Source organism: Argiope bruennichi, chromosome X2 (genome assembly GCF_947563725.1).
Source record: "Argiope bruennichi chromosome X2, qqArgBrue1.1, whole genome shotgun sequence".
NCBI lineage: Eukaryota > Metazoa > Arthropoda > Arachnida > Araneae > Araneidae > Argiope > Argiope bruennichi.
Genome location: NC_079163.1, coordinates 67,766,751 through 67,782,592, shown reverse-complemented (window position 1 = coordinate 67,782,592; position 15,842 = coordinate 67,766,751). Strand labels below are relative to the sequence as shown.

The following is a 15,842-nucleotide window of genomic DNA, read 5'->3' as shown; positions in this document are numbered from 1 at the left end:
ATTTCGTTACCCAGGTTACGGTTTCCATACCAGTTTGACAGCAGGGTTTCGCGAGGCAGGCCTTTTCATTTTAGGACTTGCCATTTGTAAAAGAATATTTCTATGAATTATGAAAGGTATATATATGGTTTTACAAATGTGTTTCATTCTTCAAGATTCTTCATAGAACAAAAATTATCAACAAGAGGATGTAAAATGGGGTATGAGAATTTTTTTTTTCTTTATGCATTCTCCCAAAACGGCACAATGCATGAGGCAAATAACAATGGAATAATGCAGGGTTAGTAATATATTTCTGAATATGATTATATCATTTAAATGGCGGTGTGTTTTTTTTTGTCTCACACCAGCGTATATACATTCAGGTCATCGTATATGGTGTCATTTCTAAGATTCGTCAATTATAATTTTTTTTTCTCCTAACTACATCAAAGACGAAGAGCTTGTAAGAATCGTTTCTCCATGATAAGATAAGTTTGAATAGGTTGATTCTTGAAAAGAGGGAAAAAAAATCAAAATGACCGGTCATTGATTTTCCCCATAGATTAATTGTTTATTCATGATTTAATTTGAATCTTTGTTTGCAAACATGTATAAATTGAACAATTGTTTTGTCAATGAATTTGGTTTATTAATTTCACAAGTTACTTCAGAAAATAGTTTAATCCTTTATATTATCCAAAACAAGGTGGATATCTAAAAGATTATGTAGCAAACAGCGAATATACAAGAGGATATTTATTTATCGAATGAGTAGCTAAAACATATTCATCGACAATTTGCTCTTATAATTTTTCTAATAAAATTTTAGTCGAAGAATAATTTACCTCACATTTAAGTCCAATTACTAAAGAATGACTACTACATTTAATTTTACAAGTAGTTTGAAGATGATGAGATGAAGTTAAGAGATAAGAGATTTTTCATATTATAGTTCCTTTACATTTTTCGAACATAGAAGAAAAAATTGAAGCACTTTTATTTGTTAATAATTTTCTAGAAATTTGAATTTCGAAAGCTTAATTAAAATATTTTCCAGAATACGTTCCAGAATAATTAAATAAGTTCCAGAATTTTCATTTTTAGATTTAAAAAAAAAACTAATACGTTATGTTAAAGTTTCGTTTAAAACGAGTAGAAATGTTTTATTATATTATAGAAGCTATGTTCTTTTCTTGTGAAACGTGCATTTTCTTTCTTCCCTCCTCCAAGAATTTGGAGCCACCCAAAACTGTGACCGGAAATGGATAGTATGGTGCGAGAAAAGATGGAAAGGGGATTGAAAAACTTTTGTTTCTTAAAAAGCAACTAGCCAATGAGATAAGCAAGAAATTTTTTTTATCTCACCCTTAAAATAAGCACGAAAAGACTAAATAAGTTAAATCTTTCATAAACTTCGATCTTTGGCTTTTTGACTTGAATTCAGAGAGAATCCTCGAAGCGTAATGAGCTGCTTCTCCCTTAAGCCGCGCTCCTACGACCTGTGCGTCTGCAGACATGGCACACTTTCCCCTGTTTCCCCTCTCTTGCCGTTTTCCCGGGTTCTTTGATGTCTGTGGTCGCGATGCGGAGTTTCAAATTGTCGGTAAACTGAACAGACATCAAAGAACCTGTGGAAACTGCAAGAGAGGGGAAAAAGTGGAAAGTGTGCCATGTCCGCTGATGCACGGGTCGTAGGACCGCGGCTTAAAGCCTATGGTCATAAATCTGATAACTGACTCATTGTTGGACTAACCCCGCATGTGGACACGATCCAGAGTTTCTTGCAAATTGTTGGTAAACTGAACAGACATCAAAGAACCCCGGAAAACCACAAGAGGGGGGAAACTGTTCGCGTCTCCAGACGCGCACAGGTCGTTGGAACGGGGCTTTAGGAAGTAAAATGATGAGAATATAAAGCTAACGGTTCATTGCTAAATAGCTGAGAGTGCGACTGCATTTGGCTGGGAGGTCGTACAACAAAGGAAATGAAAACTTTCTCTGGTATGAAATGTCATGTGGTCCATTATGATGTAGTAATCATAAGAAATACAACCATCGTAAAAAGAAAACGGCTGCTGTAGGTAATGGTTAGTTGTCTGTGAGCTGTTTCCCTCCTCCTGTTGGTGATTAATGGAAAAAAAATCCTTGACGATTTGACTACATCTTGTTGGGTGCCGTAAAGATCTCTGCAGATAATTTCTTAATTTTTATTATCCTTGGTGTCACTGACTTTAAAAAATAAGTACAAATGTATAAAAGATTTATATGAATATTATCAAGTTGTTGGACAGTTCTTTAAAATCGCACATTAGATTTTAGAAGTATTCAGCGGGGATAAGAAGAAAAAAAATTAATTTTAAGGTAAAGCTCTACATGGCTATGTATTACAATCCTTGTATGAATAGGAATATTTGGCTAAGGCAAATTTTGTTGTGAGTAATCTCAAATTTAATGTTACTGAAATGTAAAAATGATTGTCATTATTAATATTTTCTCCTTAGGGGCCCCAAATGATATTTTCTTTGCTGTATAAGTTAAAAACTGGTATTAATCTGATATACTCAAAATTTATAAGCATATAAATAAATTAGATTTATTTTTAACTAGCAGTGTGTTGTCATATTTAACTTATTTGTACCGTTAATTCATAATTATCTGGAGCAAATCGATCCCGTTTATATGAAAATTTCTAGTAAGTATTGTCATTTGATAATCTGTTTTCAGGTGGTGTTATTGGCTTTTTGCGGATACTATGTTAAAATAATTGAATATTCTGTTACTAATTGTTTAATCAGTCATTTTATTTAACAATATCACAAATGTAGTAAATAATAAAAATGAAAAGTTTCTAAAACATGTTTTTATTAAAATATAAAAAAGGGGGGTAAATTCTGATTAAGGTGGTGAAAAAAAAAATTGTAAAAGTCTCAAGCGCAGAAAGCAATGCTATTAAGAAATTCAGCAATGATGAATGCCATATGAAAGAAAGATCTTTCCTAAAAATTCACTGATAATTTAATTAAAGTTCCCCTTTGCATGAAGTATTTCTATCAGTCATTTAGGGTTTTATTTTGACATCCATATTTCTTACTTAAAAAATTCTAATTTTTAGTTCACTAATAAGGGTTAAAGCTTATTTATTAATTTTTTATTTTATGTACATATAGAGTTAGTGCATTCATAAAGACAGTTTATGTGTATCCATTTTTCATATTTCTGAACTAATAAAATCCTATACCAGCAGACAAGATAAACTGTATGCTTTAACAATATATTATTAAAAAATCATGTAATTTTTGTATAGAAGATTTTCATCATGTTACTCAATTAGAATTACGATGGAAGGCTTTCATTAGATTATATTTTCAGATTAATAACTTTATAAATAATCGAACTATTTAATTTAAGACAATATGAACTCATTTCATTTAAATGAAGGAAAAGTGAAACTTTTCATTTAGAAGCGTAGACATTCCTTTTCCAAATTTTAAATGCAATTCTAAAGGAATAGTTTGTAAGTATTCATATCTGACCTAATAAAATCCTATATCAGCAGACAAGATAAAATGTATGCTTTAACAATATATTATTAAAAAGCCTTGTAATTTCTAATCATTTGTTCTTCTAATCAATCAATTTCGTTAATGCAACCAAAGCAGAATGAAAACGAAATGCGTAAAATAATAAATTAAAATAGTGTATTGCCATTAAGAATGCACAAGTATGCAAAATTTTTACATTCTGCCGTATCTGGAAAGAATGAAAAATCCATAACAACATTCGAGGTTAAGTGAGGTTAAATAGAAGTAAGAATGAAAATCAGTAGCAAGATGCATTATAAAAATTTCCCATCGAGACTCACTCTTGAAACATCCTTATAAAGCAGTTTTACAAGAATGAAAATTCAAATAACTTTTTTGCAGATTTTATTAATGAAAGCAAGCAAAAAGAGACCGGAAGGGGAAAAAAAATGATACAAATTGAACCCATTTTTACTTCATGTAGCAGAATTCTCTCAAAAATAGAAACTGACCTGATTTTATGGATTGTGATTATAATCTTCTTACGGATGTTCCCTAGACTAAGTAAACCGATTCAACACATCAGTTCTTTTTAACATTTTCCTTCCACTTCAACTGCAGATTGTAAATCCTCGCATTTCACTCGACACTCCGGAAACTACTGTTTCCAACGCGAATTTCCGCTTCGGTCATTTCCGATCTGAAACTTCTTGCTACCTTGTCTAAAAAAAGAAGAAAAAACACGAAAAGGGGAATCAAATATAACATCACTTGGAGAGCTGATTGAAGAAGACCGTCTTTCATGGTGAATAGTATCAAGATTTCCTACAAAACGATAATCTATTTTTGTTCTACTTAAACGTTGATTTCCACATAACATGTTCAAAAGATTTTAGTCATTTTTCGTTTCATCGAATGTTCTAAATCTTTTGAAAATTTTCAGCATGAGTTTGAATTAGCTTGCAATTTTAAATTGAAAGAAAAGAAAAGAAAAAGAAACACTTTGTAACTCCCAATTAGATGCTACAAATACGTGTAATGAGGAAAGGTTTAATAAGTAAATTGTTTAACACTATTTCCGATTTATTTCAAAATGTCTTCATAGTAAAAAGATCATAAATTGATTTTTATATTATATTTATGGGTAAAATTGCAACAGAGTTTCAAGCGATGTGGTCTTCAACATTCAGAGACCACTCTAAACCTTCTAGAAAAATAGTAAAATGTCTGATAAGAAAATTTGATTATGTTCAAGATGATTATACATTTTATGAACACCTGTGTATTTTGTTTCATGCGGAATAATGGACTTTCGCACAGAACCCCAGTATTTTAACCTAATCGGGACGCGAGTTATCAATATTCAAATCGCTATTTTGGTGCAGCCACCTCATTCTTCCGATATTAATTCGTATAATTTCTATCTTTGGTATCATATAAGAGATTTGATTTACAAGAAGTTCTTGTTAGCCTTAAAAATGCCATAATTGATTCGTTTTCAAGCATAAAAAATGAAACTTTTAAATGTGTATCAAAATACTTTTCGACAACGTTGCGCTTTTTTGATACTTTAATGTCATTTCAAGTAACCATGAAAACTATGAATTTTAATTTTATTCACCAGAAGTCATTCAACCGTTTTCTAATAACACAGGATCAGAAAACTAGACAAGACTGGAGTTTTGAAAGAGTCATTTTAACACACAAAAAAAATACTTTGGAAAAAAATATATATTAGAAAAAAGGTGAAAGAAGTAACAAAAAGGTAAAAAATAATATTGTGAATTGTGAATAAAAATTTGTAAAAAAAAATCTGTAAAAAGATAAGAAAAAGCAAAGGATTAAAAAAAAATATGATTGTTTATAACAAGGAAAAATAAAAAAGTAAGATAAAGAACATCTTCATTGGAGGTTTTGGATGCTTTCAGTGTTTATCTACTGAGGACTGATTCAGATATGGAAATGTAAACAAAAGTTACTTATGGACAAGAGAAAAAGTTAATTCTATCAGCTCATCCCTGTGCATCATGCAAAGATTTTATTTTCAATCAAAATTATTTTTTTAAACAATCAAAAATAGAAAATAAGTTTATTTGTATATCATTATAAGCAATATCAATGACAATAAAATTTAATTTAGGTTAAAAGTTTCCAAACAAGGCAATTAATTTTATAAACTCAAAAGCATTTTAATATCCGTCTTGACCCACTCATCCCTACTATAAATTATGTCATAATTTACTTAACATCTTAAGGGATACAAAATCCATTGTATCATAAAAAGAATCAAAAACTAAACGCTAAAAGAGCGATGGTATATTTTAATGCATCCAATCATTTTATAAGAAAAGATAGCATTGTTTAAAATTGGTTGAACTATCGAAAATTTCAATCATTGCTTAAATTTGAAAAGTAATAAGCACAAAACTTAATTCCACATAAAGAATTCCAAAAATTTTACCAACTCATTATCTACTTACTCAATATGTGAAAAATAGAACGAATTTTCATACTTTTTTCATCAAGAGAAGAAACAATTTATCATAAAACACAGGTGATAAAAATTAAAGTTGCATTTTTCAAAGGCTGTAAAAAAAGATTCATTGGTCAAAATGACCTGATATTTCATCTGAGTATACGTGAAGCGATGGGAATTTGTTTTCTTATTTGACCTATAGATGGCGCTGTACTCGTCATAAGATGCTAAAAAGGATTGATTTAAAAGATTGCTTGTCAAGATATAATTTAAAGAACCGAATTAGAAAATGTGAAATGCGCACCGAACATTACACTTGTGATAAAAAGGCGTGGAACATTCAATTCCTGTTATTCTGCGTCTGAGAAGGTAATAATTAATGACTCTACCATTAAAGGGTCAACCTCTGCTTGTGAAACGTTTTTTTTTTTTTTTTTTTTTTTTTTTTTTTTAATAAGAATTGTTACTGTGAAACGATTGCATTGCAGAAATTCTGGACATTAAAAGTTTCAAAAGAGGTTCCGGTCCAATGAATGCGTTCAGTTTGAAGAAAATGATTGATAAATTCGAAGAGGTGGGTACATTTAATGTGAAATATGACAAAGGATGAAAACAATTGTATCGACGTCATTGGAGGGTGTGGTTGCAGCATTGCAAGATGCATCAAGAAGTGCATTGGGAACGTCCAATGCACAGGGAATTTCTCGAATTTTCGACATGCTTGTTAGCATGGCTCGTAAAATTTTATTTTGTAATGCTATCCATTTAAAATTATGCTAGTTCAGGAGTTGTCTACTGCTGATCTGTCAAAACGAGAAGTTTTCACCCTGCAATTTCTTGCTGGGATGGAAGAGGAAAATACATAAATATAGAAAATTTTGTGAAGAGTAGAAACCTATTTCCATCTCCAATACCCAAAATTACAGAATACGGATAAGAGAGAATCCATTCAAATTGCAACTATTCCCTCTTCATTCTCAAAAGGGCCACTGTCTGGTGCGAATTTAAGGCAGCAGTTATCGTTTGCCTTTTCTTTTTCGAGAAGATTGATCTTTCGAGTCCTGTAACTTGTAGAGACACTGTGAATCTCTTTAGCGCAACCAGCTCATTCTAGCAGTACAACAGTGCGGATGTGTGGATAGATCAGTTTTTATACAACATGGCACTCCTCAGAACATTACAACACAAGTGCAACAGCTCTTGAATCTGCATTTTAGGAATGACTATCATTCGGCGATTTCCAACAGCCTAATTGCCAGTATCACTTGATCTGAACTCGTGCAACTTTTAGAAGCCGAGTTAACTAAAAGTTGTTGTACGAGGGTCCGATTGCCAACTAGGCGAACTAAAAATACGCATTATACAACACTTTCACAATATAGCCACTGAAAAACTCCGATCTGTTGTGGAACATGCTGCTTTGTGCTTTCAGCTCGTACGAGAAAACGGTGAATAAATATTTTGCATTTCTTAAGCAAATCGTCGCTGACTTCCTTTTCTTGATGGTTTCATCAGTTTTTCTTTGCTAATTTTTGACCTAGGGACAATTTAAACTCTTTATGGCACCAAATTTTAATTAGCATCTTATGACGAGTACAGCGCCATCTATCAATCATTTTTTTTTCTGAAAATAAATTTTCAATGCTTAACGAATGCTCAGATGAAATATCAGGTCATTCTACTCAGTGTTTCTTTTTTACAACCTTTTGAAAGTGTAACTGTAATTATAATTACTCTGTATTTAAAGCATTGTTGAATATTACATAATGAATCTTCATAGCATAATGTAAAATACGCTTAAAATTATTTTTTTAATTTTTGAAATTAGAAAAAAAAAGACGAGAGTAATTTTTAAGAGTAATTTTGTGCAATATTTTCGAAATTCACAACGAAAACGATATCCAAATCTAGTTTAATTTATAGTTCATTGAATTGTAAATAACATTTAAAAAATCACTCAAAAATGCACATTTTCATTTTCCAAAGTAAGCTTAAATCGAATTCTGTTATTCTCAGTATAATGGTTGGTCCTATAAAAAATAGAACAATAGAAACGCAGATATATGTTAGTATTGTTATTACAGGTTTCTATGGTTTCAACCGTTCTTAGATTCAAACAATTCATAACGAAATTGTCTTTTAAGCAGTAATTCAATTTCATTTTTAGCTACTTCAAGCCAATCTTTTTTTAGCCAGCTACTTATCCAGAACCAGGCACAAAGATTAGTAAATAACATTATAACATTGAACATTTCGTACGCATTCATTTTAAACTAAAACTATTCATCTTCCGAAGAGAATGGTTGGTTAGCTGTTTGAATTTTGATGATGCAAATACCAGATATGGTCAATCAGTTTGTGTTCAGAAAAGTCTTTTTATTACAATGGCAATTTTCATAGCAATCCATTGGATTTGGATAAATGCACATTTGTAGACAACCGTAAGTAATAAATTATTCATTCACAGGAACATAATTAACAAAATTGCATATTGTCTTACTTGGTACTGTGACCTTTTCCCTTCCTCAACATGCCCAAATAAGTGAAAAATAAAAATGCAGCTGCTCATTTGACATGTATCACGTGAGCATGCACTGTACTAAGACGATATTTTATCTTCTAATATTGCAATGGAAAACTAAACAAGACGTCAAGGGGGATTTCCCAGATGACAATTCATAAAGTTTTTAATTGGTTATAAAAAAATTGATGGTATCTAACTACGAGGTAAATATTGATTCAGAATTTATTTTCTCGTAACAGCAATCAAACAAAATCTAGAAATATAAATTCCAAATTTTTCTTTACAATTATATTACAAAAAATTTTGTTCAAAAAGATTCGTTTTGAATAATTTCCTTCCGAATTTTTCCTACAGAATATGGTCACACTAATGTATATTGCTGTACAAATGTATAAAATAATGTATAAGTGTAAATAAAAATGTATAAAATATATTGCTGTTTTCTGTTTTCTTTTTGGAAACTCAAATATTATCTCGCCCAAATAGCGTACTAGCCTGCAATTCAGAAAATGTTATCAATTTATGTCAAAGTTTGTGGTGACGTATCACTATAAATAATGCAACAGACGTTCAATATCATTTTGGCTCTAACCAACACTTCTACCTTTTCTATTTTAATTTATATCGTGTAATTTTTGTCGATAAATTATTGTGCAATGAAATAGGAAGCCCCTACTTTACTTCTAGACATTAGCTTAGTTATAATTGTGTTCTGTTTTGAAACAACACGGGGCCTCATAATTTTGAATACCAATCCTTTTCCAATTTTTGTCAATAGAAGGACATCGATAATAGGTTCGCAGTTCTTAAATAGAGCCTACGACCCTCTGGACCTGAAACCTTAAGTAAAATAGGTAAGTAAGATGATTATAAACTAAATCACTCCTAATTAGCTATTGTTATGTTCAAAATATTTGGAGGCATTCAATTGAAAAATAAAAATGGTTTAGATATCCTTTTGAGAGGGTTTGTATCGTTTAGTTTTTTTTTTTTTTTTCTCTCTTGCGAATTTCAGACCAAACGACTTGTTAACTGAGATGTATTTATGTTTTAAAACTTAGTCATGGAAATTAAACCTAAAAACGCATTCTTGCATGAAAAATAATAAAGTGGTCCTTTCTTTCCGTTAAAAATATTTCCTGATATAAAACTCAAAATCGTGGATTCTTTGAGAAGATATAGGGGAAAGACCCTTCCACTTCCTCAGAATCATTATTAATTAATGCTTTTTTCTCATAATAGCTTTTCATAATTATTAATTAATTAAATGTTTTTTCACATAATGATTTTTTATCATTATTAATTAATTAAATGCTTTTTTCTCATAAAATCATCATATATTTTTGAAGTTGGATTCATAAAATTAATGAAGGCTTCGGAAAGGAAGATTTTTTTAAAAAACTTTAGTTTAGTTATATTAATGTCCCGTTTTAAAGCAACACTAGGGCTATTATTGGGACGGACTTTGTAATTTTGAACCGCGGTCAAAAGACGAGGGCGACACCTGAGCTGGCACCCCCTCTCCACACCACACTAGGGGGAGGACGTTTGGCCCGGACGGTTTTAAATTGTACCAGACCCCGCTTATACAACGGTTCTTCGGTGGAATCGGGTGGTCATGAACCCGAATTCGGAACAGAGGAATCGAAAGTTCAAAATCTCCAAATGCAAGGTGGTCAGAATTAAAATACTCCTATTCTGAGTTCTCTAAAAGTTTCAGATTATTAGAAAACGTATTAAAATAAGATTATTTAAATGATTTTGTTATAACACATCCTCTGTGATTGATGATAAAAAGACGTGTCGCTTGGCAAATCATGTAAAACGATCCCATTTTTTCTCAACTTTCGTTTTTAAACAAAATAAATGATATCAGATCTTAAATTCAAATCATCTATGAACAGTTTATGCATTCATTTCCATATTTTTAATAGGGAAAACTTTCAGTATAAACTATGAGATAATACTACTAAAGATCTCCTCGAGATCTATCATCATAATTTTAATAAGTTACTTCAATAATCTATAATTCAATAATAACTTCAAGCGTTGAATTAGAATTCGTTGAAGCTTCATTTTACGTGAAGGGACGATGAGGAATTAATGTTTGATTTCGTGTGAAGATAAATCATATTTTTAATTAAATGATCTTAGAGTTTTAATAGTTGTTATCCAATTAAAAACTATATACTGTACTCTTTATAAGCAATTTAGCGATCTCATATAATACTGAACCTAATAAAAATCTATGCATTTTATGCAAGTTATTCAGGCATTTAACGAGACAGCACACTAATATTCTTACATGTAATACAGCACTTACATTTTTAATATGTCGAAAACAAAATACCAATGCAGACATGGCGTTTAATTCAACTATATTTTTAGGAAATTTAATAATTAAATGGGTTGAGTATTGAATTAATGCATATGACGGTTTTTGGAACGTTCTTTAAATTAAAAAATATTCTTACATTTTTTTTTATTATTATTGGGCTCAAGAGTATATAGTATATGTGTGTATAACATGCAAAGTATCATTCAAGTATAAAATAAAGAAATATAATTCAGTACAATTACCTTTTTCTGATAAATATTTTTAAATTTGTCATCATTTACGATTGTAGATAATTTTATTTTAATATCAATAAGATTTTTTTTTGTTTTGTTTTAAAAAACAGAGACTTCACAAAATATTTAAGACGGAGATTTAGTGGTGTAAAACCATTTTCTAGCTAAATATTTAAGACAAAATATCAGCCCTTTACACGAATGATTGTAATTATTTCAAACTGAACTTTTTTACTTTAAGTATAATTGAAATTCCATTTCAATTGCTTCTCATATTTTGAAAGTGAAATTAGAATTACACGAACTTCTTTAATTTTAGTTATCTAGAATGAATAGATTTTTAAATCATTCATGAAATTACAATAGAACAGTAAAAAAATAAAACAAAAAAATATCTCTCCAGAGATGCGTGAACTCTTCTTTCCGCTTCATCTTATCTGTTAGAGGTCGATGAACTAATCAATTATGCAAATACTCGATTTAACTATTTGTTCCTTTCATTGAGAGTGAATTATTTCTTCAGGAACAATCACTTTAAAAGTGGATAAATATCAACAGCAGAATATTATCACACACCGGCGAAATATTTTCTAATAATGGCCACAAAAATAATATTTATTTAAAGCTGCAGATATTTACTTTATTGGGATTTAAAAAAACAGTTTCTCAATTCTTTTTCACTCTACAATAATAACATTTCAGATATTTCAATACTAAAGCAAACAATCAGTTTCGATTATTTGATGAATCATTTTTACTAGATTTGTAACTTCTTATTAATTTCCTTAAATATCTTTCAATTAAAATATATAATAGAGATGTATGCAGGAACATAGGTCTTCGGATATTGTACTTCCTACATTGTTGCATTTACCATTATCTTCTTCAGAAAGGTCTGCTGACTTTTCAGTGAATCAGGATCATCCTTTTGATTGTTCATAATAAAACCTGCAAGGTATTGATATGCTGCAAGTGAACTGCTGATTGCTAGAACCATATTTTAAGGTAATTAGGAAAAATAAAATCGATCAATTACTCACATGGTTGATCAGTACAAGCGATTGATCCTTACATCCGTAATCACTACAACCAGGGAAAACCGTATATAATTTTAATTTGTCTTTCAGGAATTTTTTTCTCAGCCAACTTCATTATGAAACGGGAAAAAAATGTAAGGCTTAAGAAGAAAAAATATCCAATACTAGATTTGGCGGTGGTGGTTAATAGGTGAACTTGTTAAATACGTAAGCAGTAAGTTCTTAATTTAATAGAGCTTAATGGAAAAGAAGTAATTACAACCTGCGTTTAAATTGTATTCGTGAACATAAGTTCATGTACATCGGACCAATTTTCTTATTATTTGAATTTAATTTTCGTAAAGTCGATTAAATTTATACCAAGTTTTATTTCTAGTTATAATGAAACTTATCTGAGAAGCATTTAAAACAAAAGACCAATTTTCATCTTTCACCTCTTTGAAAAACGGCTTTGTAAAAATTATTGCCTATTTTTAACGTATATGAGGATTACTGGGATCATACATCGTAATTCTGATCTAAAGATGACCAGGACGGCGCCAGAACCGGCAATCGATTTTTCGAGTTACCATGCCACATCAGTATGTGGATATTTATTCTCAAACTTTAGTTGAAATGAGTCTCTCTCTCTCTCTACTTTGATCTCTATGTAATTTATGTGTATATGAATTATTTACATGCTTGCCAGAAATTTTAAAGATTTGGATTCATTTAGTTATTCTCATAATACGAAAATAGTATTCTTTAAATTTATTTTAAAATTAGAAATAATTCAGCAGAAATATCCATTTTTTTTTCTTTGATGTGTTATTAATTAGCTGCAACGTCAATTTCTCAATCAGCTAAATGATACAATCACTCTAATAACCGTTAGAATAAACTGTGTTTGTAATAATCATATTTAGATGTGTTTTTTACACCAAAATTTCACCATTTTAGACTTCTTATTTATTCCTTTTTAGGGTATATTAAAGATTTTCCCCGTGCGTGTTACCATAAGAAAATAATAGTTCTCAATTTTAAAAATATACTTGGTATGCAATATATTTTGTATGTGGTTGAATGATTCAAATGACTGCTATGACGTATATTTTCGTGATATATAAGTCAATGTAATTAAAAGAAACATTTTACAAATTTTAGGGTTAACAAATTTACAGTAATTGCTTTTATTCACTTATGTGTTATAATTAACAAAATTTCCGTTTATTAACTTAGCTTTTCTTGATTTATTACATGCAGAACTTTCATTCGCATTTTCCGTATGCTTAATCATCAAAATTTTGTTCAAACACAACTGAAATATCCTTGCCAACAGCTATATGTTTAACAAACCCACACTAATCATCCTTTTTGTCGGTGAGCTATGGATGATTGATTAAACCTTTGCGCCAGTACCGAGCAAATTCTTGCATCCGCTGTACCTCTATTCTATAATTTATAATTAATCTCCATCCTTTTCTTTTCTTTTTTTTTTTTTTGAAAATGCACATGTATAAGAGGAGGGATCTTTTCTATCATTGCTGTTTAGTTTATTTGTACTTCATTTTACGGTATGAAGTGGGTACCAGGTAGTCTCATACCATTCCACGTGACTGTGGGATTTCGCCCTGACTCACGTGGGCAATTTAGTAATTTGGAATGCGTGGATATGAGAATCAAAATATATTGATTTAGCTTTGCAACTGATGGTTCTAGAGAATGCGATGTGGTAACATATTGAACCGTATACAAATGTTAGTAAGAAATATAATTTTAGTTTTTTCAAACACAGTTGATTTTTTAGTACGGGGTCTATCATTAACAAGCTAAGATTAGGTCTTAAGAAAACATAAAGCTGAAAAATTCGTAAGCAAAACCACGGAATGCAGCATTGGTTTTGGTTTGGGGGAAATTAGATTGTGGTTAAGGTATGTTTATTTTAGTCATTGTTGAGCTGTATTTATATAAACAGTTTTTTTTTATTTTTTACTTGAAGTTCGAAACTAAAGAAATTAATATCCAATGGCTATTGCATATGCGTATATAATTTTGAAAAATGTAAACACCAATCGACTAAATTTTTGAAAATGATTGTATTGTGGACGATTAAAGTTCGATTGAAAGTTCTAAATTATTTTGTATATATTATTAAAAAATTATGTCGCCTTTTGACGATGCAGGAAATGCTCAATAACTTGGCATAAAATGATTTTAGCATTTTTGATGGTTGGAAACCACAAAGTCTGAAGAAATTCATTATAATTTTAGAAAATATTTTTGGGTAGTTAAGTCAAAATATTTTAAATTTAATTTATAATAGGAATTAAGATCTTTTAGATGACTGGCAAGCAATTTCATCCACTGCTGATTTTGAGATTCTTGCAAATTCTTAAATGTTCGGAATCGATGCAATGCCTCACTACATAATAGATAAACATGCAATGAATTTGGATATTAGAAGTTACTGCTCGCAAGTAAGATTTAAGATTCATCACTAGTTGCGCCTTCTCGATGTGAACATTAAATAATAATCCGGCGCCCAGCAAATTCGCTACATGTTTGTAACCAGGGGAACACACGACCGAAAAATTAATTAAGCTTAATGGGGAAGTTACATTTTTAATAATAAGCAGGTTCTCTGTTTAAGAGGGAATTATCTCTATATAAAAAACTCCTAATTAGAATTGTAACTGAAATATATATCCTAGTAAAGTTTTTGTAATTTCTTTCTAAAATTGCTGATAGATTCTTTCTAAGATTGCTGATTGCTCTGCAGTGCATTATTACTGCTTAAAAATTGTATAATATGTACCATACTGATGCAAATTAGTTGTTAATGTCAAAAATTTTCAATATAAAAGCAGTATAGAAGCAATATAAAAGTTTTCTTCTAATAGTTTATTTATCTTGCCAAGTGTTTTTGTGTTAAAACCTACAAATGAATTTCGATCGATTGCGTCATAGTAATAACTACAAATTAAATCCAACGAAGTAACTTCAGAACGGAAAAAATAGATAACAGAAGGCTGACGTTTTAAAGCCTAAACAATGCTTTCACAATTTCTGCAATACTTGAATTAAAAGCTCTACGCCCAACAATATTAAAGAACACGGATTTAAGTCCAGAAGTGGATAATCACTATCTTAATTTATGGCTTTCTCTAGATTGAAACATTTTTTTCTTGTGACTTAACAACACTTTTTTGCTTCGCGTAGAACTACTTGATCTCCGGAACATCTCAGAACAAAAGCACAAATCAGAAGCTCTCATTTAATCCCGTTTGCGGTTCGCCAGTGAACTGTGACGCTATTGCAAAGGCTCAGAAGGACATTCAGATTACATCGGCTTTCCACTGACTTATATTCCTTCAGAAAGTAACATTTACGTTAATTTCAAGTCAATTTTCCAGTCGAATGCTGATGCAATCTCGCAGCTTAGACGGTCATTTGGTCCTCATAATTAACTTAAAAATAGATTAAGATTTTTATATAAATGCCTTTTTACTTAACACCAAGCATGACCAAATACCAGATCAATCAAGATAATTCGAAGGAAAATATACAAAAAAGAGTATTGGTAAAAGAAAAAAACGTTGTTTCATATCTATAGAATCTATAATTATTATACAAGTCTGCGATGAAAAAATTGTCGATAAAGCAAGTGGTGTTTTTTTATAGATTTTTTTGGATGCTGATTGCTGGAAAAATAATGAAAAAATTCCATCGCATACCGTTTCATCCCAAATCAT

At 30.4% G+C, this 15,842-nt stretch overlaps 1 protein-coding gene across 5 annotated transcripts in view; it reads right to left on the bottom strand.

Moving 5' to 3' along the window:
* The window catches only part of LOC129960184 (disheveled-associated activator of morphogenesis 1-like), a 109,370-nt gene that overhangs the window by 48,129 nt on the left and 45,399 nt on the right, over positions 1 to 15,842 (bottom strand). The window contains exon 1 of one of the 5 annotated variants that reach the window (XM_056073398.1): positions 4,016 to 4,118. The exons of the other annotated variants lie outside the window; for them this stretch is intronic. The gene's annotated coding sequence lies outside the window, so the exon portion shown is untranslated. Of the gene's footprint in view, positions 1 to 4,015; positions 4,119 to 15,842 lie in introns of those variants that run through there. 5 annotated transcript variants of the gene reach the window in all.